The 8,679-nt window shown below is 37.2% G+C and overlaps 1 pseudogene; it reads left to right on the top strand.

The window, feature by feature from the left end:
- The first annotated feature begins 7,018 nt into the window (after positions 1-7,018).
- On the top strand, positions 7,019-8,073 carry LOC120883231 (annotated as a pseudogene).
- Positions 8,074-8,679: the final 606 nt, after the last annotated feature.

The following is an 8,679-nucleotide window of genomic DNA, read 5'->3' as shown; positions in this document are numbered from 1 at the left end:
GGAAAACTAATCATGGTCAAAGGATATAAGCACTTTTTAAATTTTTGGACATGATTTGCACAGTTATTTTCCAGAAATGTCATTTCAATAACAGTCTTACCAGAAGTATGTGAATGTGTTCTTCACAAAAGCTTCTTAGGTACTAATGATTATAATAATTTTTTTTTTTTTTTACTAATTTGAGAGGCAAATTAATGTATATAATTAATTGTGCTGAGGTTGAATTTTTATATTTATTTGATGTTTTACTTCTTTGCTTATATATATGTACATATGTGTGTGTGTTTGAAATTATTTCTTATGCCTTGTTGTTGTTGAGTCACCAAGTCATGTCTGACTCTTTGTAATCCCATGGACTGCAGCACGCCAGGCTTCCTGTCCCTCACCATCTCCCAGAGCTTGCTCAAACTAATGTCCATTGAGACAGTGATGCCATCCAACCATCTGTCACACTCTTCTCCTCCCACTTTCGATCTTTCCCAGCATCCGGGTCTTTTCCAAGGAGTCGACTCTCTGCATCAGGTAGCCAAAGTACTGGAGCATCAGCCTCAGCATCAGTCCTTCCCACGAATATTTAGGGTTGATTTAGGACTGACTGGTTTGATCTCCTTGCTGTCCATGGGACTTTCAAGAGTCTTCTCCAGCACCACAGTTTGAAAACATTAATTTCACCATAAAAGACCTGATTCATGTTTCTTCTCCATTTACTCATTACACAGCTAATTCTTAGTCTATGGTTTGCCACCCAGTTTGGTTTGTAATGTTCTTTGGAACCTCTGGGGTTTTGATGTGTGTGGTGTTTCTAACCTTAGTTTTCTGGATCTATACTGACCACTTTATGATAATTTAGGGGGATGACACAGGAAGCTAGATACTAGTTACTCATCTATTAGTGGGTTTTTAAAAACATATATATTATTGAATTGTTTCTGTGTGAGCCTTAAGAAATAGAGTTTTCTTCATTAAATAAATTTTGTTTCCTGAAAAATGAAAATCTCATTTGGGTCTGGCTCCTTGAGGAGATTTGTAAGACGTACTCCTAAATGCCTCCTAAAACATCTCTACTCTGGAACATTTTCACATCATATTTGTAATCCTGAATACAAAGCCTGAATGTTTACTACAAAGAGCTTTAAATAAATGATTCTCATAGACATCATCAGAAAGTACTGGATAATTCTTTGGATGTTTTATTATCGTTTTTACCAGCACCTAATAGTTTTTCCAATATTTTGGCCACCTCATGTGAAGAGTTGACTCACAGGAAAAGACTCTGATGCTGGGAGGGATTGGGGGCAGGAGAAGAAGGGGACGATAGAGGAGGAGATGGCTGGATGGCATCACCGACTCGATGCACATGAGTCTGGGTGAACTCCGGGAGTTGGTGATGGACAGGGAGGCCTGGCGTGTTGCAATTCATGGGGTTGCAAAGAGTCAGACACGACTGAACTACTGAACTGAACTGAACTGAATAGTATTTCAGATTCATGCTCTGATTTGATACGAGAATGTTCTTATTCATTCTGCCTGAATTAGCCAGTTGCTACTAAGAACCAAATCATTCCTGTTTTGATTTATCACAGATTGGGAATTTTTTAACAAAGTAAATGTTGTTGATTATACATACAACTAAGGTTCTAATCCATTACAAATGTACATGTGTGAATAAAATTATAAAAAAGACCCAAAGTGGATAATCTTAAGAACTGCTTTCTCTATTTCACACAAACATTCTCCCCATTCTTTCTTCCTTCTTTCTTCCTCCCACACTCCATGTTTACCTTCCTCTCTCTTTCCTTCCTTTTCCTTAATAATGAAGGCAATGAAAAAAACATTTTTTTGAGTACAGCTTTTGTTATCTTTCATAATGTTTGATATCAAGTAGTCACTTTTTAATATTTTCTAAGTAATTTTTAACTCCCCTTGATTCTTTTTGATTGGAGCATTAGCTAGGAATATATATTAGTTTTCAAATCTTTTCTTGCCACATTTTTTCCTATTAATTTCCATATTTATTGGATTATGATCAGAAAATGTGATCTTTGCTTTTTAAAGTTGTTAAAATATTCTTTGTGGACAAGTTAATATTGATTTTCAAAAATGTCCTATGTAAATACAAAATTTTTATATTATTTGTAGAGATGAGATATGTAAGTCTATCAAGATTTTTGTTGTTTATATTAAAGTCTTCCATGGTCCTTTTATTTTTAGTTCACTAGAGTTATTTAATTCTGAATAAAGGATATTGAAGATTCCAACTATGATTTTATCTGGTACACTTGAACTTTCTTGAATATTTGCATTCTCTAGTCAGGTGCTATATAGTATGTTCCATACAGTTTATGGCTATTGTCTTTACAATGTGGCCTTTTATCATCACAGTTTTACCCTAAATATTTTGATTCTGTTTCAAGAGTATGCATCACAGATTTCTAAATTGTCTATTATCATTTGTTTAGATTATCAATATAAATTGTAAAATTCATTTCTTAACACTATTTTTTATCTTTTTTATTTTCCCTATTGTGAGATTTTGATTCTGCTTCTTATGTGTTAAGTACTCAGTCAGACATTTCCCTAAGGTCTGTTACGTGGGCCATGCCCTCTCAGACTTCTTGTTCCGTCACTGAGTTGTGTCTGACTCTTTATGTCTCCATGAACTGCAGCACACCAGGCTTCCCTGTTCCTCGCTATCTCTCGGAGTTTGTCAAAACTCATGTTCATTGAGTCAGTGATGCTATCCAACCACCTAATCCTCTACCACTCCCTTTTCCTCTTGCCCTCAGTCTTTCCCAGCATCAGGGTCTTTTCCATCGAGTCAGCTCTTCACATCAGGTAGCCAAATTATTGGAGTTTCAGCATCAGTTCCTCAGAATTCTTGCATATCCTCAAATATCTATTTATACTCTGAAAAATGGCTGATATTTTGGCTGGCTACAAGATGGTTAAGTTCTTTTTTCTTAATAGTGATTCATACTTTCCTGCTTTTAGAGTGGCATAAGCGATACCACAAGCGCCAATATAATACTTTTTCTTTGAAGCTGACCCCTTCTCTGTCTAATGCTTGTAGGATTTCCTTTTAATTCATTAATTTCATAGATGTTACCAAACTATGTTGACTCTATGTCTTTTATCATTCATCAGGATTGAGACCCATAGACTTGGTAGGCATGTTTTTAATGCAAAGTTTTTTCTTTTGTTGTTTGTTTATTGTTTGTCTGTCTTCTACTTGTCACTTTATTTTTTCTGGAATTGTAATACCCATATTTCAGGATTCTTAGATATTTCCTTCAATTCCTTTAATCTTTCTAAGGTATCATTATTTTACATTTTGACATATTTCTTTCACTTTTCCTTCTGGCTTTATATCTGGGCTCAGTTGTGAATATGCTTAATCTAATAAATTGTGTAGTAGAGAAAGCCTATCTTTCTTTTTTTAATGCCACATTAACTCCTATCTTTCTCTTATAGTAGGCTGAATCCTAAAATGGTCTCTGAGATTTTCTCTTCCTAGTGTACACACCCAGTACAATCCTCCTGCCTTGAGTGTTTATGGACCCTCTGAATATGATGTGATATTTACCCACTTGGTTAGGTTGCACTATACAATCAATGTGATGGGACAGTATTCATAAGCAGTGAAAACCAGCTTAAAATAGTTTACCTTTGTTTAAGATTTAACAGTATATTTAGTCGGCTTTTTGAGGTGTTACAGAATGCTTACAGGTAACTCTACTTATTGAGCACTTGCATGCAAAGCACATACTAATGTCCTTCAAATGCTACCTCATTTAAGTCTACTGGTAATTTTAGTAGGTTTTTTTTTTTTTACTTTTAATTTTATATTGGAGTATAGCTAATTAACAATGTTGTGATAGTTTCAGGTATACAGCAGAGTGACTCAGCAATTCACGTATATGTATCCATTCTCCCCCAAGCTCCCCTCCCATACAGGCTGCCTCATGACATTAAGCAGAGTTCCCTGTGCTATACAGTAGGTCCTTGATGGCTATTCATTCTAAATATAGCCGTGTGCCTATGTAGATCTCAAATGAGATAATCCCATTTGCAGCAACATAGATTGACCTAGAGATTGTCATAGAAAAAGAATGAAATAATGCCAAGTAAAACAACATGGATGGACCCAGAGATTGTCATACTGAGTGAAGTCAGACAGGTAAAGAGATATATTATATGATATCCCTTATATAAAGAATCTAAAAAGAAATAATACAAATGAACTTATTTACAAAACAGACTCAGACTGAGAACAAACTTATGCCCATTGTGGGGGAACATGGAGGGAAGGGATCGTTAGGGAGTTTGAGATCGACTTGTAGTAGCTGTTTGGATAGTTGTTCACGGTGGTAGTTTCTACCCATGTTGAAGATAATGAGACTTGATGTGCCAAAGTTCACAGATTTGTGCAGAGGTATAATGCAAAGCCACACTTTTCTGGCCTCAGATTCTTTCCTTTTCAGCACTGCATTGTATCAGATGGTTTCCCTAATTTTAATAGCAAGTGGAAAGGCTAGAACTATGTGATCATTATCTTTATATCTCTACAACCTGGTACAGTGATTGTCTTATAGTAAATACCTATAAAGTGAAATCAGAAGGTAAAAAGGAGGAAAGCAAGTGATTAAACATTGAGATGGTGTTGGGTAAAAAGGAGATACTGGGGTCATGACAGAGCATAAAATTTAGTGACTTGAATAATCAGATGATAGAAATATTGTTAACTGTCAGCCTCCAACTGAAATGCCTAAAATTGCTAAATTTGTCATTTAAACATGAAGCTATTTTTTTCAGCTTCATGAAAATTTGGGTTCTCAGTGCTTCCCAAACCTATTTGGACCATTTACATGAATAATACTTGCTGCTGCTGCTGCTAAATCACTTCTGTCATGTCCGACTCTGTGCAACCCCATAGACGGCGGCCCACCAGGCTCCCTGTCCCTGGGATTCTCCAGGCAAGAACACTGGAGTAGGTTGCCATTTCCTTCTCCAATGCATAAAAGTGAAAGGTGAAAGTAAAGTCGCTTAGTCGCGTCCGACTCTTAGCGACCCCGTGGACTGTAGCCTACCAGGCTCCTATGTCCATGGGATTTTCCAGGCAAGAGTATGGGAGTGGGGTGCCATTGTCTTCTCTGGAACAATACTTAGACTTATTATAATATCTTTTTCATTTTTGAAAGACTATGTATTTCAGGGAACTTTCACATTTATTATTTTATAACATTACTTATTATATCATCTAGATAACCTCAAAAAGTAGCTGATACAAGGATTGGGATCAAAGATGAAACTTTTCACTTTAGAAATGGTGGATTATCAAGAGGTCTGTAAATTCTTTATTTATTCAACAAACATTTATTAAACAACCACTTCATGTGAGGCACCTTACTGGACAGAAATATTATAGCAGAGCCCCTGCTTTGGGGAGGCACAGCTATTGTTTATTGTTTATAAACAAAATATTGTTTATTTATTATAGGGAGCACAGTTATTGAGCAAACAGAAGTATTACAGGAAGTACATATTTACCAGAAGGATCAGAAAAAAACTATTGTGAAGATGCAGTTGGGTGGGAAATAAAAGCATGTACAATGATGAGAAAGAATGCTGAATGATCCAGAAGTTCAAATAAGGCCAAACATGGAGAACAGCAAGGGGTGAGTGGCAAGAGATGATGCTGGAAGTTGACCAGGAGGTTGACTGTCTAGAGTCTTGTAGGATTTGTCAGGGGTATGAACTCTATCCCAAGTGAAATGTAAAAACATTGAAGAGTTGATTTGAAGCTAAAGATAGACATGATCATGGTTACATCTTTTGGCTGGAAAATAGAGAATGGATTATAGAGAGTAACAACCAATGACGGAGGTCAACCAGAAAACTTTTGCCGTATGTCAACCAGGAGATAAGATTCACTTCAGTTAGTATGAGGAGGGGAAGATGAATATGAATGGATGGCTTCAGGAACTAGAGATGATTGGATATTCTTAGGCAGGAGAGGAAGATGTCAAGGATGACTTCCAGTTTCTGGTTTGAGAATGCTGGTGGCAGGGGTTATTTGGGGGGAGGGGAAATGATGAGATCAGTGTGGGATATTTGCTTTGAACTGCCTCTGAAACATACAAATGGAGAGGTTAAGTAGACTGTTGGAAATATCAATGTGGAGCTCAATTTGGGATTTATCAGCCTAGCTACAATTGAAGGTATGGGGGTAGACTGAAGTATATGGATCAACAGGGTAGAAGAGGAGAGAGAATGAGAACTCTGGTTAGGTGGAGGTGGGTGAGCCAGGAAAGAGAAGAACACTGAAAACAGAGTATTCCAAGAAAAAATAACATGGTAAGTTGTATCACATATTTCCAAGCTGTCAAAAAAGATGTGAGTGGGATGGTGTTTACTAGATTTAATAGCATGGAGGTCACTGGCATCTTGGCAGTAGAAATTTGGTGGAGTTGTGGGGTCTGAAGCCAGACTTGAGTGGAACTCATTACAGATGAGTGGAACCAGAGGAAAAGGAGGGAATTAAAGTAAAATTTGACTGTGAGGAAGAGGTGGGGAATGGTGATTACTAGATAAAAATTGGGGGATTATAGGAAGCTTTAGGGCTTCCCAGGTGGTGCTAGTAGTAAAGAACCCTCTTGCCAATGCGTGAGATGCAGTCCACTTGGGTTTGATCCCTGGGTTGGGAAGTTCCCCTGGGGGAGGGCATGGCAACCCGCTCCAGTATTCTTGCCTGGAAAATCCCATAGACAGAGGAGCCTGGCTGGCTAAGTCCGTGGGATTTCAAAGAGTCAGACAGGACTGAAGCAACTTAGCACACATGCATGCAGGAAGCTTTAAATTATTAGATTGGTATGAAAATAACTGTGGGTTTTGCATTATTGAAATTAGCCATTTGATATTAGAGTACATTCTTAAATAAATATGGTTACTTTATACATCATTTTAATGTGAATTTCTTACTTTATGTGTTTTTGATGATGACATTACTTGCTGCTTATTTTATATTTATTTTAGACTATGGAAATTATGTTAGACAAAAAGCAAATTCTAACAGTTTTCTTATTTGAGTTAAAAATGGGTTTTAAAGCAGGGAAGACAACTCACAACAACAACACATCTGGCCCAGAAACTGCCAACAGACTTACAGTGCAGTGGTGGTTCAAAAAATTTTGCAAGGAAGACAAGAGCCTTCAAGATGAGGAGCATAGTGGCCAGCCATGGGAAGCTGACAAAAACCAATTGAGCTGACAACAACCACTGAAGCTGATCCTCTTACAACTACAGGAGAAGTTGCAGAAGAATTCAACATTGACCATTCTACAGTCACTCATTTGCATCTGAAGCAAATTGGAAAGGTGAAGAAGTTTGATAAGTGAGTCTCATGAGCTGACTGCAATTGAAAAAAGTCATTGTTGTGAAGTGTTGTCTTCTCAGCCTATGCAACAATGAACCATTTCTAGATCACATTGTGATGTGTAATGAAAAGTGGATTTTATCTGACAAGCAGCTATGACCAGCTCAGTGGTTGGACCAAGAAGAAGCTCCAGATCACTACCCAAACCCAAACTTGTACCGAAAAAATGTTACGCTCATTATTTGGTAATCTGCTGCCTATCTGATCCACTGTTGATTTCTGAATCCCAATGAAAACATTACATCTGAGAAGTATGCTCAGCAAATAGATGAGATGCACCAAAAACTGCAATGCCTGCATCCAGCATTGGTCAATAGAAAGGGCCCAAACCTCTACAAAAATGTCTGACTGCAGGTGGCACAACCAGTGTTTCAAAGCTGAATGAATTGGCCTTCGAAGTTTTGCCTCATCTGCCATATTCACCCAACCTTTCACCAACCAACTACCACTTCTTCAAGCATCTCAACAACTTTTTGCAGGGAAAACACTTCCACAACCAGCAGGATGCAAAAAAAAAAAAAAAAAAAAATGTTTTCCAAAGTTCACTGAATCCCAAAGCATGGATTTTTTGGTTACAGGAATAAATAAACATTTCTCATTGGCAAAAATGTGTTGACTTTAATGATTCCTATTTTGGTTAATAAAAATGAGCCCAATTATGATTTAAAACTCACAGTCCAAAACCACAATCACCAACCTAATATATTTTATTTTTATAAATTGCAAGAAACTCAAACATATGTAAGTTCTGATAAGGAGACATAAATAGAAAGGAAGGTATTGCTACCTCAGTTTTCCTCTAAAATCACAAGTTCCAGATAAAGCTGAGAGCAGCAGTTCCAGTCTGCAGGTTCTGGTTAATTTACTCTTCCAGGGTTAAATTATAAACTTTAGATTAAAGAGAGGAAAAATATCATTTTAGAGCATTAGATAGTCATTTTACACATATTGAATTATGGAAGAGAGAGAAGCCATAGCAAGAGTTGCCAGGTCGGTTGTAAAGTTATTATGAAGTAAGTATATTTGTGTGTCAGCTTGTCCCAAGGGTAGAACCATGAGCACACTGAATTACTGTTTTGTGAGGAGGGCTGGAGGGAACTGGTGATTTGTCCAGAGCACCTGCATGAGTCTGGCTGAGATTTTGGCAAGAGACCTAGCTTCAAACTATCTTGTTGTTGTTGTAATTTTTATTGTTGCCATCAATTTTTGCATAATGTTGGGACTGGAAGTGGTGGAAGTGAGCCAGG

Source organism: Oryx dammah, unplaced genomic scaffold, assembly GCF_014754425.2.
Source record: "Oryx dammah isolate SB20612 unplaced genomic scaffold, SCBI_Odam_1.1 HiC_scaffold_24, whole genome shotgun sequence".
In the NCBI taxonomy this organism is placed as follows: domain Eukaryota; kingdom Metazoa; phylum Chordata; class Mammalia; order Artiodactyla; family Bovidae; genus Oryx; species Oryx dammah.
The sequence above is the reverse complement of the archived record's forward strand: the minus strand, read 5'-3'. Positions and strand labels throughout refer to the sequence as shown.